The sequence below is a fragment of the Chiloscyllium plagiosum genome, unplaced genomic scaffold (genome assembly GCF_037043375.1).
Source record: "Chiloscyllium plagiosum isolate Xiang-an unplaced genomic scaffold, Cpla_swu_hap1 HiC_scaffold_39, whole genome shotgun sequence".
Lineage (NCBI taxonomy): Eukaryota > Metazoa > Chordata > Chondrichthyes > Orectolobiformes > Hemiscylliidae > Chiloscyllium > Chiloscyllium plagiosum.
In genome coordinates, this window is record NW_028270177.1 from 90,277,275 (window position 1) to 90,298,437 (window position 21,163).

The window sequence follows — 21,163 nt, forward strand, 5'->3', positions numbered from 1 at the left end:
TACTGCATCCCCTGTCACTACAGCTCTGCCATTCTCCTTCCTCCCGTTCTGTGCAGCGGAGCTATCTGTGGTGTCATGTCATCATCTGTTGCTGATTTCCCATGAGAGTCCACCCCCATTATAAAATCCCAAGCGGTGCACAATATCTGTTTCAGAAGCGGAGCGATCAGTGGAGAGTCCTGCACTTCCTTCCTGAGCCTCTTACTTGATCTGATGGTCACCCATTCCCTTTCTGCCTGTGTAACCCTCACCTGCAGTATGACGAACTCACTAAACGTGCTGTCCATAACATTCTCAGTATTGCTCCTCAGTGAGTCCACTCTCAGCTCCAGCTCTGAAAAGCAGTTTCCCAGTAGTTGCAGATTGGCAGTCTTCCTGCACACATTGCCGTCACGGACACAGGAAGTGTCCCTTATTTCCCACATTGTGCAAGAGGAGCACACCACTGGTCTGAGGTCTCCGATCACAATGTCTCTCTCTCGTTTCAGTTAGTTACTCCCATTAGGAGAATTTAAATGAGCTAGTAACCTTCCTTCTCTTCAAACATTTCCATTGTAATCAAAAGCCCCTATCTTTACTTAAGCTGACATTTTATACTTTAAAAACTGTTTTAAAAAAAAACTCAGCAGGTATCGCTTACAACTTGGCTGTTCCCAGTGGGACCATGTGAATTTCTGAATGGCCTGCACTAAAACTGAAGCTGTAGTTTACATTCTCCCTGTCTCCCCTCGCTGTGTTTACAACCAACTCCAAAACACTCTCATTGAGCCAGGCAGCACCCACAGTGCAGCCCTATCATTTCCATTGTCTACTCCCACCTACACTGCCCCAACCTCCAATGCATCTCAATGGGAGCTCAGGAACAGCATCTCATCTCTCAATTCAGCCCTTTGTAATCCCACAGTCAACATGGACTTCAGCAGTTTCTGAATGAACAGAGTTGTCAGAACCTGGAACATTCCACCTGAAATGGTGCTGGAATTTGAGTCCATAAGGAATTTTAATGAGAAGTTTGCAGGAATTGAAAATAAGGAGTTTACAGGTTAACATCATGAAGTGGGTGATTGGGTCTAAATCTGACAGTTCCTAGAAAGAGACGAGGTATAATTTGGATAAATTTGTTCTCCATCTCAGGCCAATACCTCCTTCCACAGCTGCAGGGCCCAGAATTGAACACAAACCCCAAGGGTGATCCAACCACAAATTTGAACATCTTTCTGCTTTTTGCTTGAAATAAAAACCAGATACTTGCCCACAGACAGAACAGACACAACTTTCTCCTTCCACAGTTAAATGTCAATGGTATTCAGATCCTGATGACCCTGCTGACGATCGAAAATTGCTTTTGAGATCCCTGTCTCAATTATTCTCAATTAATATCCTATAAAATGAATTGACAAAACAAAACTCACAGTCAGTGCAGGCTGAACAGTAAAGACAAATATTTCTCTTGGTATGTGTTTGATGTGTAAATGCTCCTCTTTCAATCACCCCGCCCTCCCACCCAGGAAGAGGACATGTCCATGTGCCTCGCTGTACCTTGCCCCCAATAAAGATGGCAGCCATAACCCAGGACCTATCACTGCCCGAGAGCCATAGCCATTTTCCCATTTGCTGTAAACGTGGGACCAAGAGTTTCTAATTCAGGCCTAACTACCTGTACAGAGTGTAATTAAACCCTCGCAGTAGAAACTGGATCCAACTCCCCTTTCCGGTTTCCTCCTCCTGCACACACCAAGGGTCATTCTAGGTCCAGTGACCCTTCCTCAGAACCGATGGCAGCTGGGAAAATTAGAATCCCTACAGTGTGGTAACAGGCCATTCGGCCCAACAAGTCCACACCCACCCTCTGAAGGGTTTCTCAACCAAACCCATTCCCCGACCTATTATTCTACATTTCCCCTGACTAATGCACCTAACCTATACATCCCTGAACACTACTGGAAATTTAGCTGGGCCAATGCACCTAACCTGCATATCTTTGGAGATAGGGTTTAAAGAGTAAATAATAGGTGGGGATGGAGCCCAAAAGAGTCAGTAACATTTGGAAAGTCAAAGGAGTGGATAACAATCTGGCTGGGAGGGTGCATAGCTGTTAATGGTGGGGACAGGAACCTGTGTCTGGCAGCATCTCAGTGTAGGTGCTGGAAATGGCAGCTGATGATCTACGTTCTGCTGGAAAACAGACCCCGAGCTTCCAGTTGCCTGTCACTTTAACACACGAGTCTGTTCCCTGGCCAACATCCCTGTCTCATGTTTACTGCAGTGTTCCAGTGAAGCTTGATGCAAGCTGGCAGAAAACACTCCAGAAACATACTAAAACACCCCGTATTTCAAGGACTGCAATTTCCCCTCCCATGTGGTCAACAATACTCTCCAGTGTATCTCCACCACTTGCCACACCTCTGCCATTGAACCACACCTCTCCAACTGCAACAAGGATAGAAACCCCCAGTTCTCACCTTCCACTCAGATACAATGCATCATCCTCCGCCATTTCCACCACCTACAATCAGATCCCACCAGAGGTATATTTCCCTCTCCATTCCTTTCAGCATTCCACAGAGACCATTCCCTGTGAATTCCAAGTCAGATCCATGCTCCCCAACAACCCCACTCCCAGCCCCTTCACTTGCCAATGCAAGAGGTGTAAAACCTGTGCCCACACCTCCCCCTCACCTCCAAAGGACCCTTCCACATCCAGCAGAGATTTTCCTGCACATCCAAACACCTCACCTATTATGGCCTGTGGTTTCGATGTGGTCTCCTCTCCAGAGGGGAGTCAGGACACCAACTTGCGGAATGTTTCAGGGAACATTTCTGCGATGCATACACCAACCAACCACACCATCCTGTGGCCGACCACGTCAACCTCCCCACCCACTCCGCCAAGGACATGCAAGTCCTGGGCCACCTCCACCACCAAATCCCAGCCACTCGACGCCTGGAGGAAGAAAACCTCATCTTCCACTTTGGGACACTTTAACCACAGAATCAAGGTTTCCTCATCTCCCCTCCCCTGCCTTATCCCAGATCCAGCCCTCCAACTCGACACCACCCTCTTGAACTGTCCCACCTGTCCATCTTCCTTTCCAATTATCCACTCCACCCTCTCTCCATTACCCTCCACCTACATCTACCAATTGCCTTCCTAGCTCCCTTCCCACCAACCACACACATCCCTCTTATTTATCTCTCAGCCCTCTTACTACTCCCCCTCCCCCACCAACCCCGGTATTCCTGATGAAAAGAATACGCCCAAAATGTCAATTCTCTTGCTCCTGAGATGCTGCCTGACCTGCTGTGCTTTTCCAGCGCCACACGTTAACGCAAGCTGGAAGAACAACTCATCTTCTACTTGGGGACCCTGCACCCCTCTAGCCCCAGTATCAAATTCAATAATTTTAGGTTCTGAACTCTCCAATGTCCTTGGGCCCTAGCCTTTTACCCCACATACCAGGCCTTGTTATCACATAGCCTACCATTACACATTATCTATGGTTCGCCACTAACAGTCCCCATAAACAGCTATTCACCCTCCACCAGCCAGATCTTTATCCACTCCTTTGTCCAACTGCTCCCATCTCTTTGGACACGATCACCACCTATCATTTACTCCTTAACCTCTACCTTCTGCATATAAACTGACATTTCTTTTCAGTAACATCAGTTCTGAGTAAGGGTCAGCAGATCCAAAATGTTAACTCTGATTTCTCTTCACAGATGCTGCCAGACCTGCTGAGCTTTTCCAGTACCTTTTGGTTATTGTGAGAGATTTACAGCATCTGCAGTTCTTTTGGTTCTAATTTACAAGGAATTTCTAATTCAGGTCTAGCAGCCTAAAACCATGTATTTATAAACAATACACAATAGCTCCATTTCTTCCCCAAACTTTGCAGTCTCTCCCATTCCCTTCACACTCACTAGGTCCCCCCTCACCAGGACACTGCGCCTGCACAGCTCATGGTCACGTGTTGGCCTGCTGGACCCACCCCAATTCACTCCCATTGACTGGAGGATCACGCCAATTCTCCTATTGGTCTGAAGCTGCTGTCAATCACCTGGGCCCCATTGTGACATGAGTGGGCTCCTCCCAAGAGCATGGGATGCTGAGGGGTGACCTCATAGAGCTTTATAAAACCCAGGGGAGTATGGATGGGAAAAATAGACAAGGTCTTTTCCCTGAGGTGGGGGAGTCTAGAACGAGAGGGTGTAGGTTTAAGGAGAGAGGGAAAAAAATTAAAAGGGACCCTAGAGGCAACTTTTTTCACACTGAGATTGGTGCAAGTATGGAATCTTCTGTTCAGGGAAATGGTAGAAGCTGGTACAATTACACCATTTGGCATCTGGATGGGTATGTGAATAGGAAGGGTGTAGAGGGATAGGTGCGGGATAGGTGCCAAGTGTTGGCAAATGGGACTAGATTAGGTTGGGATATCTGGTCGGCATGGACCAGTTCGACCAAAGGATCTAATTCCATGCTGTATGTCTCTGTGACTCTGCCCTGGGATGAGCTTCATTATTCACAGTGAATGGGCAGTAACACAGAGCACATGGGTTTGGGGCTATTCAGCCCATTGGGGCTGTACTCTCTCCCTCTGGAGATGGTGCCAGTCTATCCAGACTCACCTCCCATTTGTCTGTAGCCCTCCAAATCCTTCCTTAAAAAAGTTAAATTCCAAATTTGTTTTGACAATAACTACTGAATCTGCATCCAGCTCTCGGTCAAACTGTTCCAGATGATCAGAACTTAGTGAGTAAAATAATCTTCACATTTTTAACCTGCATTATTTGCCAGTTACCTGAAGGTAGTTACTAAAAATTGTGACGTTAATAATTTCTCCCTGTCTCTGTAAATTAAATATCCTGGAAACAAATCTGCTCCTGGTCAAAATCACTGCCTAATCTTCTCAGCTCCAAGGAGCATTATCTGATCTTCTGCTAACTCTCCATAAAAGAGAAACCCATCTTAATTTTATTAGTGCCATAAAGATGTACAGCAGAGAAACAGACCCCTCAATCCAACTTGTCCATGCTGACCAGATATCCTAAATTAATCTCATCCCATATGCCAGCACTTGGCCTATATCCTTCTAAACGTTTGCTAATCACATACAACATCTCAAAGGCATAATTGGGTAAATGTACCAGCCTCCACACTTCCTCTGGCAGCTCATTCCATAAACGTACCATGTTCAGCTAGAAACATTACTCCTTAGATCTCTTTTAAATCTTTTCCCTCACACGTGAAGCCTGTGGCCCCAAGCTTTGGACTCACATATCCTGGGAATAAGACCCTGGGATTTCACCCTATCCATGCGCCTCACAATTGTATCCGATGCTCCAGAGAAAACAGCCCCAGCCTATTCAGCCTCTACCTATATAGCTCAAAACCTCAACCCTGGCAATATCTTTGCGGATCTTTTCTGAACCCTTTCAAGTTTCACAATATCATTCCGATAGCAGAGAGACCAGGACTGAAAGCAGAATTCCAGAACTGGTTGAATCAATGTGCTGTGCAGCCGCAAAATGGCGTCCCAACTCCACTACTCAATGCACTGACCAGTAAAGGCAAGTACACCAAACACCTTCTTCACTACCCTGCCTATGATTCCACTTTCAAGGAAATATGAACCTGCACTCCAAGGTCTTTTTATTCAGCAACATTCCCCAGGACCTTCCCATTAAGTGTATAATTCCTGCCCTCATTTGCTTTTCCAAAATGGAGTATCTCACATTTATCTGAAATAATCTCGATCTGATAATCCTCAGCCCATTTGATTGAAGTCCCATTGTACTCTGAGGTAACCTTCTTCGCTGTCCAGTGCGCCTCCAATTTTGATGTCTAGTGTAAACCTACTAACTATACCTCATATATTCACATAGAAATCATTGATATAAATGATGACAAGCAGTGGACCCAGCAGCGATCTTTACACCATATTGCTCATCACAGGCCTCCAGTCCGAAAAGCACTACCCTCCGTCTCCAACCTTCCAGCCAATTTGTATCCAAACAGCTGGTTCTCTCCGTATCCCACGGTGTCTAACTCGCTAACCAGTCTGTTATGTGGAACCTTTTTGAATGTCTTTCTGAAGTCCAAGTTAGTGATTTATGTACAAAGCCATGCTGACTATCCATAATCACTTCTTGCCTTTCCAATTACATATAAACCTGCCCTTTAGAATTCCTTCCAACACCTTGTCTGCCACTAACCTCAGGCTCACCATTGTATTGTTCCCTGGCCTTTCCTCATCACCTTTCTCAAATAATAGCACCTGTCTTGCAGCACCTCACCTGTGGCTATCGGTGATAGAAATATCTCAGTGAGGGCCCGGCAATCACTTGCCTAACTTCCCACAAAGATTTGGGATATACCTGATCAGGTCCCACAGATTTACTCAGCTTTATGTATCAGACACCCAGTACAACCTCCTCTGTAATATGAACAGTTGTCAAGTTATCACTATTTATTTCTCCAAAGTCTCTAGCTTCCATATCCTCTTTCAGTAAAAGCTGACATGAAATCCTCAGATAGTATCTCTCCCACTTTCTGTGGTTCCACAGACAGCCTTGTTGATCTTTGAGGGTCCCTATTCTCTGCCTGGTTACTCTTTTGTCCTTAGTGTTTTGTAGAATCTCTTTGGATTGTCCTTAAACCTCTTTCCCCCCAAAGCTATCTCATGTATCGTTTTTGCCCTCCTGTTTTTGCTCAAGTGTACTCCTACTGCCCCGAAACTCCGAGGGATTCACTCAAACCCAGCTGTCTGTACCTGCCATATCCCTCCTTCATCTTTTTGACCAGACCCTCAATTTCTCTAGACACACAGCATTCTCTACACCTACCAGACTTGGCCTTAACAGGAACATACTGTCTATGTACTCTTGTTGTCTCATTTTCACAGGCCTATGGAGGCAATGGCAGATGGGGACATGGAAACTGTCATTCTCAGTAAAGAGGTAGTGTTGGGAAAGATAACAGCCCAAAAGTACATGGGTCTCCTGGCCGTGATGGAATGCATCCCAGGGGACTAAAAGAGATGGTGAAGGGTCTATTGACCTTCCTTGCTAGAGGGATGGTTATGCTGCAGCTGTACAGGGTGCTGGTGAGGCCACACCTGGAGTACTATGTACAGGTTTGATCTCCTTACTTCAGCAAGGATGTACTGACACTGGAGGGGATACAGAGGAGGGTCACTAATTTGAGTCAGGAGTTGAGAAGGTTGGTGTATGTGGAAAGATTGTATAGACTGGGACTATACTTGTTGGGATTTAGAAGAATGGGAGGTTGTATTGGCAAAAATAAAATTAAGAAGTGAATAGATAAGATAGAAGCAGGGAGATTATTTCCATTGGGGGAGGGGCGGGTCAGCCGAGAAAGCATAGCGTCAAAATAAGGGGATATCTGACTTAGGACAGAGTTGAGGAGGAACCTCTTCAGCTAAAGGGTTATGAATCTGTGGAATTCCCTGCTGAGTGCAGCAGTTGACATTATCAACTTGAATGCCTTTAAGGCAAAATGTAGATTTGCCAACAGGAAATGAATTAAGGGTTATGGTGAGGGAGCAGGAAAGTGGAGCTGAGGCCATGAAAAACTCAGCCCTGACCTTATTGAATGGCAGTGCAGGCTTGAGGGGCCAGATGGCCTACTCCTGCTCCTATTCCTTCTGTTCTTATGTTCCCACTTTCCAGCCGTCCCTTTACCTGGGGGTTGCAAAGAAATATTGAAAGTTCTCGCCTTGTACCGTCAAAATTCACCTTTGTCCAACTTCGAACACCAACTTTTAGATCTGGTCTATTATTTTCTGCAACTATTTTAAAAGTAGTAGAATTATCGTCAGAGAATCCCAAGTGTGGAAGCAGGCCATTCGGCCCATCACATCCAGACTGACCCTCTGAGCCTCCTATCTTACCCCTGTAACGCTGCATTTCACATGGCCAATCCTCCTAGCCTGCACACCCCTGAACACTCTAGGCAATTTCCCATGGCCAATCCCCCCAACCTGCACATCCCTGAACAATATGGGCAATTCAGCCTGGATTATCCACACAACATGCACATCTTTGGACTGTAGGAGGAAATCAGAGCACCCGGACGAAACCCAAACAGACAACCTCTATAAGGTGATCATCCTGTTCCTATTTCCCAGTTCCACCCAAGTAAGTTCACCGGGCGAACTCCCATGAATATCCTCCCTAAGCACAATAATAATGTTATCCCTAATGAAAAACACCATTCCACCTTCTCTCTTATTCCCCCTTTCTATCCTTCTTCTTACATCTATTCCCTGGAACATTAAGCTACCTGTCCTGTCCAACCTAAGCCACGTTTCTGTAATACCCACTATATCCCAGTCCCATGTTCAAAACCATATCTTAAACTCATCTGCTTTCCCTGTCAAACCTCTTGCATTGAAATAAATGCAGTGCAGTGCTATCAAAAGGACAGACTGATGGGCAGAGTGGGTAAGATGGCACTGTTGGTGAGGGATGACGTTCAGTCCCTTGCGAAGGGGGAGACACAGAATCAGGAGATGTAGAGTCAGATTGGAGGGTGGCTAATGATTAGATTAGATTACTTACAGTGAGGAAACAGGCCCTTCGGGCCAACAAGTCCACACCGACCCGCCGAAGCGCACCCACCCAGACCTAACACTACGGGCAATTTAGCATGGCCAATTCACCTGACCTGCACATTTTTTTGGACTGTGGGAGGAAACCGCAGCATCCGGAGAAAACCCACGCAGATACAGGGAGAATGTGCAAACTCCACACAATCAGTTGCCTGAGGCGGGATTTGAACCCGGGTCTCTGGCGCTGTGAGGCAGCAGTGATAACCACTGTGCCACCGTGCCGCCCTAATGTTGTCCCACTTTTCAAGAAAGGTGGGAGAGAGAAAACAAGGAATTATAGACCGGTTAGCCTGATGTCAGTGGTGAGAAAGATGCTGGAGTCAATTATAAAAGATGAAGTTATAGCTCATTTGGATAGCAGTAATAGGATTCGTCAGAGTCAGCATGATTTACAAAGGGGAATATACTGACTTGGATTGAAAATTGGCTGGCTGACAGGAAGCAAACAGTAGTGATAAACGCTTCCTTTCGGAATGGCAGGCAGTGACTAGTGGGGTACCACAAGGTTCGGTGCTGTTTACAATATACATTAATAATATAAATGAACATATTAAAAGTAATATTAGCAAATTTGCTGATGACACAAAGCTGGGTGGCAGGGTAAAATGTGAGGAGGATGTTATGAGAATACAGGTTAACTTGGACAGGCTAGGTAAGTGGACGGATGCATAGCAGATGCAGTTTAATGTGGATAACTGTGTGGTTATCCACTTTGGAGGTAAAAACAGGAAGGCAGATTACTATCGAAAAGAAGTCAAGTTTGGTAAAGGGGAAGTACAACGTGATCTAGGTATCCTTGTACATCAGTCAATGAAAGCAAGCATGCAGGTACAGCAGGTAGTGAAGAAAGATCACTGCATGCTGGCCCTCATAACAAGAGGAATTGAGTATAGGAGCAACGAGGTCCTTCTGCAGCTGTACAGGGCCCTGGTAAGACCGCACCTGGGGTATTGTGTGCAGTTTTAGTCTCCACATTTGAGGAAGAGCATTGTGGCTATTGAGGGAGTGTTGGGTAGGTTCATGAGGTCAATTCCCGGAATGGCGGAATGATCACATGTTGAAAGATTGGAGCGACTGAGCTTGTATACACTTGAGTTTAGGAGAATGAGAGGGGATCTGATTGAGACCTACAAGATTATTAAAGGGTTGGACACTCTGGGGACAGGAAGCATGTTTCCAGAACCAGAGGACAGAGTTTAAAAATAAGGGAGAGGCCATTTAGTACAGAGTTGAGGAGAAACGTCTTCACCCAGAGAGTAGTGGCCACATGGAATGCTCTGATCCAGAAGGCAGTGGAGGCCAAGTCTCTGGATACTTTCAAGAAAGAGATGGATAGAGCTGTTAAAGATAATGGAATCAAGTGTTACAGAAATAAGACAGGAACAGGATACGGATTGTGGATGATCAGGCATGATCATAATGAATGGTGGTGCTGACTCAAAGGGCAGCATGGCCGATTCCTGCACCTATTGTACCTTGTCAGTCCTACCTCATTCTGTGCCTTGCCCTTGCCTGCCTTGCCTGTCTAACTTCTCAACTGTACCAGTCTCAGACTTACCTCCTTTCTCACTACCTCTTTAGGTTTACCCCCCACTTCCTCACTGGTTTAATGCCTCCCGTGTAGCACTAGCAAATCTCCCTGCTTGGATATTAGACACCTTCCAATTCAGGTGTAATCCATCCTTCTTATGCAGAGATTCCAATGATCCAAAAATGTGAATCCTTCTTACCTGTATCAGATCCTTGGCCACGCATTCATCTGCTGTACCCTGCTAGTCCTACTCTCACTAGCATGTGGTACCGGGAGTAATCCAGATATTACTACCCACAAGGACCTGCTTATTATCCTACAGGCTAATTTGATTAGATTAGATTACATTACAGTGTGGAAACAGGCCCTTCGGCCCAATAAATCCACACCGACCCGCCGAAGCGCAACCTACATTTACCCCTTACCTAACACTACGGTGTAATTTAGCATGGCCAATTCACCTGACCTGCACATCTTTGGACTGTGGGAGGAAACTGGAGCACCCGGAGGAAACCCACGCAGACACGGTGAGAATGTGCAAACTCCACACATTAGTACCAATGTACAGCGACCTCCCACTGATCATTCTCCCCTTTCAGAATACTCTGCACCCTCAGAGCCATCCTTCACCCAGACAGTAGGGAGACACCACCCCATTCTGATGTCTCACTGTTAGCTACAGAAACTGCAGTCTGTGCTTCAGACGAGAGAGCCCCCTATCACCATCGATCGTGTGGAACTGGATATACCTCACATTACACTAGATCTATTACACTAGGAACTTGGCTGTCAATGCGATAGTCCCATGAGAGTCTGTGACCCCCGACGCTTTCCAAAACAATATACTTGTTTGAGATGGAAATAACCACAGGAGACTCCTGCACTACTTGCCCTCCACTCCTCCCTTTCCGAGAGGAAACCCATCTACCTGACTGGATCGGCAGTTTTCCTACCTTTCTGAAACTGCCACCTATCACCGCCACCCCCCCCCCCCCCCCCGGCTCCGGTAAGTTCTTCATTACCTTTAACCATCGCTCCATCTGATCCATGAAATCCTACAGGATTTGCATCCTCACTTCCTGCAGACAATCAGGATCACTGAAACTTTCCTTAATCTCCTACATCCAAAAGGAAGAGCACATCACTGTACAAATGGCCATCTCTGCACCTTAACAGTCCACAGACCCAGAAAAAGGCACACAGTCTTACAGCTTTACAAAATAGAACTCTAGAATAAATTAGTACCAATATTTTATATTTAAAAACTTAATCAAAGTATCATAAGATGTGTATTTAAAGAAATAAACCATCACCCTACTGAATGTTGTAGCTTTACTAAAATAAAACAGACTAAGATTTATCTTTGAAGAGACCAAAACCCACAGAGCTGTGAGTCACAGATGAACAGCACTAAACAGAACCTTCGCTCAAATTTGTCCATGTCGACCAGATATCCGAACCTAATCTTATCGCTCTTGCCAGAACCTGAGCCATATCCCTCTAAATCTTTCCTATTCATGTCAAGTATCCAAATGCCTTTAAAATGCTATAATTGTCAGCCTCCACCACTTCTTCTGGAAGCTTATTCCATACACGCACCACTCTCTGCGTGAAAAAGTTGCTCCTTAGTTCCCTTTTATATCTTTCCCCTCTCACCCTCAACCTATGCTCTCTATTTCTGGACTCTCCTACTCAGGGAAAAGACCTTGTCTGTTTACCCTATCCATGTTACTAATGATTTTATAAACCTCTGCGGAGGTCACTCCTCAGTCTCTGATGCTCCAGGGAAAGAAAGCCACAGCCTTTTTGCTCTCTTCCTGCAGCTCAAACCCTGGCAATATCCTTGTAAATCTTTTTTGAACCCTTTCAAGTTTCACAACATCCTTCCGATTGACGGAGAATATTTGCACACAATATTCCAAAAGTGGCCTAACCAATGTCCTGTACATGATCTTCCAACATCTATACTCAATGCTCTGATCAATAAAGGAATGTATTCCAAACCCTTTCTTCAATATCCTATCTACCTGCAACTCTACGTTCAAGGAAATATGAATCTGCACTGCAAGATATCTTTGTTCATCAACACTATCTAGGAATTTGCCACTAAGTGTATCAGTCCTGTTAAGATTTGCTTTTCCAAAATGCAGCACGTCACATTCATCTGAATTAAACTCCATCTGCCACTTTTCACCCATCTGAACAACATCCTGTTGTAATCTGAGGTAACCCTCTTCGCTGTCCACTCTACCTCCAATTTTGATGTCATCTGCAAACTTACTAACTATACCTCCTATGCTCATATCTAAATCATATATATAAACGACGAAAAGTAGTGGACCCAGCACTGATCCTTGCGAGACTCCACTGGTCACCTGCCTCCAATCTGAAAAAACAACCCTCCACCACCACCCTGCCTTCTACATTTGAGCCAGTTCTGTACCCAAACGGCTTGTTCTCCCTGTATTCCATGAGATCTAACCTTGCTAACTAGTCTACCATGGGGAAGCTTGTCAAGCGCCTTACTGAATTCCATAGATTATGTCCACCTCTCAGCCCTCATCAATCCTCTTTGATACATCTTCAAATAACTTAATCAAGTTTGTGAGACATGATTTCCCACGCACATAGTCATGCTGACTATCACTAATCAGTCCTTGCTTTTCAGAATACACGCGCATCTTGTTCCTCAGGATTCCCTCCAACAACTTGCCCAGCATCAATGTCAGGCTGACTGGTCGATAGTTCCCTGGCTTGTCCTTACCACCTTTCTTAAATAGCGGCACCACGTTAACCAACCTCTAGTCTTTTGGCATCTCACCTGTGATAATCGATGATACAAATATCTCCGCAAGAGGCCCAGCAACCACATTCCCAGCTTCCCAGGGTTCTAGGGTTCACCTGATCAGGTGCTGGGGATTAACCAAGCTTTACGAGTTACAAGACACCCAGCACGTCCTCCTCTGTAAGATGGACATATTTAACATGTCGACATCTATTTCCCCACATTCTATATTGCCCATGTCCTTCTCCACAGTAAACACTGATGCAAAACATTCAGTTAGTATCTCTCCCATCTCCTGCGGCTCCACGCATAGACTACCTTTCAGATCTTTGAGGAGCCCTATTCTCTCTCGAGTTACTCTTTTGTTCTTAATGTATTTATAAACACCCTTGGGATTATTCATAACCCTATTTGCCAAAGCTATCTCATGTCCCCTTTTTGCCCTCCTGATTTCCCTCTTAAGTATACTCCGACTGTCTTTAATGCTCAGGGTTTTTGGGAATTTTTGGATTGGAATAAATGCAAAATATTACATCTTGATAAAACAAACAAAGGCAGACTGACACTATTTAAAAACAGGGCCTCAAGTAGTGATATGGAACAAAGAGGCCGAGGGGTTCGTGTCTTTCAAGTCTGTGTCACATGTAGACAGGGTGGTGAAGAAGGTGCTTAGCACACTTGCCTTCATTGCTCAGACCTTTGAGTACAAGAGTTAGGACATTATTTTGGATGTTGGGGAGGCCTTTTCTGGAATTCTGTGTCCAGTTCTGGTCATGCTGATATTGGGAAGACATTATGTAGTTGGAGCGGATTCAGAAGAGATTTACCAGGATGTTGATGGGAATGGATAGTTTGAATTATAAGCAGAGGCTGGATAGGCTGCGACTTCTTTCACTGGCGCGCAGGAGGCTGAGGAGTGACCTTATTAGACGTTTCTCAAATCATGGAGGGGTGGTATCAGTAATGTGAACAGCAGATGTCCTTTCCAGGAAGGGACGCGATTCAAGACTGGGTACATACCTTTTAAGGTGACAGCACAACAGCTTTAAAAAGGCGTTCGGGAATTGTTTTTTTGTTTTTGTTCAGATAATGGTTTATGTGTGGAATGAACTATCAGAGGAAGTGGTAGTTGTGAATCAAATTACAATTTTAGGGTGGCACAGTGATTAGTACTGCTGCCAGGACTCCAGGTTCAATTCCAGCTTTGGACAACTGTCTCTGTGGGACTTGCACATTCTCCCAGTGTCTGCATGGGTTTCTTCCAGGGGCTCCAGTTTCCTCCCTAATGAGAGAGCAGCCCTATGGTCTGGTAGGACAATGCTACCTTTACCTTTTACACAGTGATGCCACTGTGTCTCTGGGGTGGGGAGAGGGAATGCTGAAGGTGGTGGATGGGACACCACTCAGGCACAGTGCTTTGTCCTGGAGGATGTTCACTTTCTTTAATAGTGTTGGGGGCTGCACCGATGCAGGCAAGTGGAGAATGTTCCAACACAACCTGATGTGTACCCTATAGAAAGCAAACATACATTGGGGAATCAGGGGTTTGGGGAAACTGAGGTGTTCTCCTTGGAGCAAAGGCAATTGAGAGGAGCTGTGACAGAGGGGTTTAGAAAAGTTACACGTTATAATAATAAAGCTTATAACCATCAGCTCATTATACAAGGATTATAGGACACACATTAAAGGTTTGGGAAGATTCAAAGGAGAACTTTTATGCAGCAAATGGGATTCGGATGGAATACAATACTCACACACAATGAGAATATCCAAGTCCTGATGAATTGAGTAATTCAATCAGAGTTAGGTGTTACAATGACTGAGATTACCATCTGAATGTCCACCTGTAGTATCCTGTAATACAAGTTTATAAAATCCATCACTGTCAGTTCAGGTTAGAAACTCGCACCATCCCCTCCTCCTGGCCCAGGATGACTGGACACATTACCCCTTGTGGAGGTCAGCAGTCAGTTCAGGTTGAAATCTATGTGGGTTTCTAGGAGTTTCCACCTTGGAATTTCATGTGACTGAACAGGGCAGATCTTTGACACATGGGACAGAATATTCCAAGAGTCAGTGAGATGTGGAGAGCAGGATTTGCTTCTTTTTTTTTCCTTCCATGCTGCCGCTGTGCCTCATCAATAAGACATGGGGAGTGAAAGGCTCATGCAGCTCGATGGGCACGTTGCCTCCACTCTGACCAATGGGCAGCAAGCTCCTCCCATAGAGTATCTCTAAACACAGAGCAACACTGCATGCTTCACACTGCCCAATGCTCCCAGTAAATGTTTAGAAGGGGGGAGGGGAACTCCTGGAAAAGGCATAACTGTAAAGTTCTAAGAGGATTGTGAAGAGAGAGAGATGTACTAGAGAAGGGGGGAACAAGTTGCCAGATGGAGTATAATTTGGGAAAATGGGAAGTTGGTCATTTTGGAGGGGATAATAAAAGAACAGAGTGCTATTTAAATGGTGGAAACTGTAGAAAGCTGCACCACAAAGGGACCAGGGTAATTGTGCAGGAAACACTGAAAGCGAGCAGATTCTGGGTCAGTCACGAAATCAAGGGTTCATTTCAGATTCATCAAGTTTAAGGTAACACCGACACGGGTAAGGGGTTTCAGTAGCAATGGAGCTGGGGTGAGGTGGAGACAAGCAACATTTGAGAGTTTGGAATTCCTGGTGTTTGAGATTGCGTAGATGTCTGATCAGAAGGTCACCTTGGGGTTACAGATATGACAGCAAAGTTGTGAAGTCTAGTTCTATCTCAGACTGCACCCAGTGAGAGGGAGGGGCTCAGCAGTAAGGGAAAGGAATTTGTAATAGCAACTGAGGGTAATGGATTTAACCGTAACAATGTTTCTTTGGAGGAAATTGCAGTCAATCGAGTAGTGGGAACGTGATAAGCAGTTTGGTAACTGAGTAACAGTGGAGCAATGGAGAGGGATGGTGGGGAGGGAGAGCTGGGCATTGTCAGTGTACATGTGAAACCTCACACTGTGCTTTTGGACAATGTCACCTCCTGGCAGTGCGTAGGTGAGAAACAGGAGGGACCAAGGATAGATCCTTGAGGGACACCAAATACAAGAATTCAGAAAGGAAAGGGAAAGTGGAGATGGAGCAAGACTTACAAATGATGGTGAGGTCAAATGTTAGTTTTTTCTGCAGAATGGATGAGAAGGACATAACCAGAAAAGACAGACAGACAGAACAAGGAACAATACCCGTGAATTGGCGAGGGGGAGTGATGAGGAGGAAACAGAGTTGGAATGTCTGTAGTTTAGCGAGACGAGTAAAAGATCAAGATGAGCTCTGATAAGGCTTGACAAGAGACTGGAGAAAGATGTAAGTTTGGGACAAAAACCAGGAACACCATGTGAGGCAGTTTGCCTCGGTGGGCTAGTGAGAGGGAGGGAAGCAACAGAGATAGCTGATCGGATTGTCTCAGTCTTAGTGACAGAGAACTTGCTCTTATTGTTGGAGGGAAGGATAAAGGAGACAGGATGATGGACAGGGTTTTACAAAGAAACAAAACCAGGGTTAGTAATATTTAAAATGAGTGAACAAACCTAATATATTTAACTTTTATCCAGAATATTAAAATGTACAACTGAAGTCCTTGTTCGAATCCCAGCTCGGCAGATGTTAGAATCTGAATTCAAGAAAAAATAACAAATCAGGAATCTCCTGATCTCCATGGAATCATTGTCAATGGCGAAAAAATCCTGCCAACCTGACAGTCACCCAACAAGCTACTCACTGTATTAATTACTGCAAAGTCTCAACAAAGGAATGAAACTGGATGGACCACTTGGCATCTAACACGGCATTAGGAAATACAACCACAGAATCAGCCCTCTCGACTCTGCAACATCCTGCTCACTAACATCTGTTTTTTTTGGGCCAAAACGTGGCGAGCTGTCTCACATATTAGGCAAGTAACATCCTGACATAGTCATACTCACAGAGTAATCCCTTACAGATAATGGCCAGACACCACCATCACCATCCCTCGATAGAGAGTGTGATGATGGAAAAGCACAATAGGTCAGGCAGCATCCGAGGAGCAGGAGAATCAACGCTTTGAGCCTAAGCCCTTCATCAGCCTGACCTGCTGTTTTTTTTTCCAGCATCACACTCTCGACTCTGATCTCCAGCATCTGCAGTCTTCACTTTCTCCTGAAATCTCTGGATATGTCCTGTCACCCCAGCAGGACAGACCAGGCAGAGGTGATGGCACAGTTGTGTACACACAGGAACCATTTGCCCTGGGAGTACTCAGCATTGACTTTGGGCACCAGGAAGTCTCATGGCTCCTGCTGATTACCACATACATTGCTCTAACGGCTGATGAATCAGTGCTCCTTCATGTTGAATAACACTTTGAGGAAACACTGAGGCAATAAAATAGTGACAAGCCTACTCTGGGTACAGGATTTCAATATCCTCTACCAAGAGTAGCTCAGCAGCAGGATTACTGACTGAGCTGGTCGGGTCCTCAAGGACATAGCTGCTCAACTGGGTTTGCCACAGGCGGTAACGGAACCAGCAATAGGGAAAAACATACTAGATCTTATCAGTATGAATCTGTCAGCTGCAAATGCATCTGTCCATGACAGTATCGGTAAGAGCGACCATCCCACAGTCTTTTTGGAGACAACGCCTCACCTTAAAGTTGAGAAAAACCTCCATTGTGCTGAGTGGTACTATCACCGTGCTAAATGGGACAGATGTAGGAACTCAAACTGGATATCTCTGTGGCACTGTGGGATAACAGCAGCAGCAGAACTGTACTCCAGCACAATCTGTAATCTCATGGGTTTGTACATCCCGCACTCACCCATCACAATGGACAGGAAAGGACAGCATGCCATGAGCAGCACCAGGCATACCTAAAAATGAAGTGCCAACCTGGTGAAGCTACCAAGCAGGACTATCTGCATAATCAAACAGCACCAAAGGCAGGCAACAGAGCTAGGTGACCAATGGATCAGATCAGAGCTCTGCCACACCCAGTTGTGAATGGTAATGGACAATTAAACAACTCATGGCAGGAAGCACCAGAGATATCCTCACCCTTACAGATGGAGGGGTTTCCCACATCCATGCAAAAGATAAGATGACAGCATTTGCAGTAATTTTCAGCCAGATGCAAAGTGAGATGATCCATCTCAGCCTTCTCCAGTGGTTCCTAACGTCACAGATGTGAGCTTTAAGCCAGTTCAATTTAGTTCGAATAATATCGAGAAATGGTTAAGTAGTGTAAAGGCTATGGGTCCTTCGAACATTCTGGAAATAATACTGATAGCTTGTGCTCCAGAACTTGCCATCCACCAAGCCACGTATCGCTCCAGCACTGGTATCGACCGACAATGTGGAACATTGCCCAGGGATGTTCAACAGAAAAACACAGGGCAATCCAACCCAGGCAGTTTCCCTCTGTCAGTCCACACTCCATCAGCAGTAAAGTGATGGAAGATGTCATCAACAGGGCTATCAAGCAGCAGCTGCTCAGCAACAGCCAGCTGAGCGACACTCATTTTAGGCACCACCAGGGCCACTCAGCTCCCGATTGTGTTATCGCCCTCATTCACAACCTAACAACCTGCTGAATCCAGAGGTGAGGTGAGAGTGACAGCCCAGCCCCACTCCAACACCATTATTTCTAACTGATTCCACCCTCATCTCAGTTCATATACTGAAACTCTCATCCATCGTGTTTTATCTCCAGACTTAATTATCCAAACACACTCCTGGTCAGCCTCCCAAATTCAACCTCAAGAAAAATTGAAAGCTCTATCGCCCACATGCTCACTTCTCCCCAGACATGTTCATCAGTCAAAAGGCTCCTATTCATAAGCAACAACAATTTAAAATTCTCATTCTTGATTTGATTCCTGGCTGTGATCATCCCTAGCTCCCTGCACCACACTTCCTTTGTCGAGGTCTCAACCCATTTTCTTCGAGACTCCCAACGACTTGTTAATTAATTACTTCAATTTTGTGGCTGATTCTACAGTTACTAAAGCAACATGGTCTGGAATTTGCAGACAAAACCTCACAGGTCTGCTTCACACCTTTAGGACATCCCTCAAAACCTGCTTTTTGGCAATGCTTTTGGTCACCTGACTTAAAATGTCCATCTCTGGCCTTATATCTAAAGTTCTCAGTAGTATTTTCATGAAATAAGCATGATGATAAAACTACAAACTGTTCTTGATTTGGACATTATCTTCAAATAATCACTGTTGCTGTAATGAATACTCTGTAATGTCTCTTACCCAACCACATTGTGGGAGCACCTTCACCACACAAACTGCAGCTGTACAAGAAAGTCAAACATCATCCTCTCCACAGGCATTAGGGCTTTGGCATTAATCACTGGTATCTGTGGAAGGAGAAACACAGTTGATGTTTCAGGGAGTGCAAAATGGATTACAGGGAATGAAAAAGAAAAAAAATAATCTGATAATAGAGCAGCACGTGGTCAGGGGCTGGGCCGCAGTGAAAAACTAATTTACAAAGGGTCTATAAAAGTCATAATACAGTACTAAACAGACAAAAATACACCCATGGTTCGAGACTGAGGAAGCTAGATATTGACAAAGTGGTTATGAGGGAGCCCAGAGGTGAATCAGAGCAGTATTAGCTGCTATAATCCCAAAGACTCTATACCAGAGAAAGGCTGCACATGCGCCTGGCTGCACCTTGCCCCCTACAAAGATGGCGGCGCAGCACGTGTCCCAAATAAAGATGGCGGCGCTTACTCAGGCCTGCAGCCGCGCTGAGGCAATTCCCCGTTTACTACAAACACGGACTGGGACGTTCAAATTTGTGTTTTCCGACGTGCACAATTTGTTTGTAAAACCTCTCCGCTCGTAGCAACACAGTTTTTCTCCGGTTTCCCTGTTTATTTCTTTCCTTACTGTATCCTTTCTCTCCAGAACTTCCCGATCGCTCATTACAGCGACTCTGCGCCGCGCGCGAGGGTGATCACATGGTTTAGTTTAGCTACGCCCTACATTCACTTTGATTGGTTGGAGGACCAAACTCCCGCTTGGTCCTCCAGCTCCGCCCACCGTCCTTTCATTGGTCCGGTACTGACATCAATCACCGGGGTCGCCTTGTTGACTGGAGCATGCGCAGTGTGTCTGCTGTAGCTGATATGTTGGGTAATGTGATGGTAGACTCAGAGTTGACTGAGGGTAAGAATTCCCTTTGTGTGAGCTCTGCAGTAGATTTATTTTTTTTCATGGAGGGAATTGCCTTCCTACTCATGACTGAATAGCTGTGATTGATGAATCATTGCCACCTGAATCAGTACATAAACACCCCATTTTCACATCTGAGATCTTTAGCACATTGTATCACTCTCTTCTTTGGAAACAAAAAAAGCATGAAATGGAGCCTCAAGGAATCGGAGCAGGAGTAGGGCATTCATCACCTTCAGCTTGTTCCCCCATTCTATCAGATCATGGCTGGGCCAACCCAGACCTCAACACCTCTTTTATGCTTGATCTGCATAGCCCTCAACTGCTCAATATTTCAAAAATCTATCTGCCCTCTTTTAAAATAATTTGCGATTGAATCATAGATTCCCTACTGTGTGGAAACAAACAGGCCCTTCAGCCCAACAAGCCAGAACAACCCTCCAAAGAGGAAACCAACCATTCCCCTCCCACATTTAACTTTCACAAAAGTTTGAGCGAGAACATTCCAGCCATTCACAGAGAAAAAATTCTGTACTTTTTCTAAAATGAATGTTCCCTTATGTAATGTCCCCTTATGTACTGGTGCTAGAAGATCTAGTCAACATCCACCCTGTCAAACTCATCAGAATCTTGTTTCCATAAGATCACCTCTGCATATCTATTCTTGATAGTTGAACTCTTTTGTCCTCAAAGCAGCTAAGTGAATCTTATTTTGAATGGTCTCTGATGTTGGTTTATCCTTTATTAAATATGGGAGCTAACATTGTATACAGTACTTCAAGTGAGGACTCAACAACAGCCAGTGTGGTTAACCAATCCTCAGTCCATGCTAATACATTACCCTGATACCATGAGCTCCTAAATTGTGCAATTTACTTTTATGTAGCACCTTATCATTTGCATTTTTAAAATCCAAATACAGAACATCATTGGATTGCCCTTTATCAGCTCTGCTTGTTATCTCCTCAATGAACTGTCGTAAATTTGTCAAATATAGTTTCTCTTT

The 21,163-nt window shown here is 45.1% G+C and overlaps 1 long non-coding RNA gene across 1 annotated transcript; it reads right to left on the minus strand.

The window, feature by feature from the left end:
* Window positions 1-1,251: 1,251 nt before the first annotated feature.
* Window positions 1,252-19,272, minus strand: LOC148138805 (uncharacterized). Its single transcript, XR_015753849.1, has 4 exons — window positions 19,228-19,272; window positions 16,516-16,598; window positions 14,704-14,803; window positions 1,252-1,381 (listed from the first exon to the last, which is right to left on the minus strand). It is a non-coding gene; the product is annotated as an uncharacterized LOC148138805 (long non-coding RNA).
* Window positions 19,273-21,163: the final 1,891 nt, after the last annotated feature.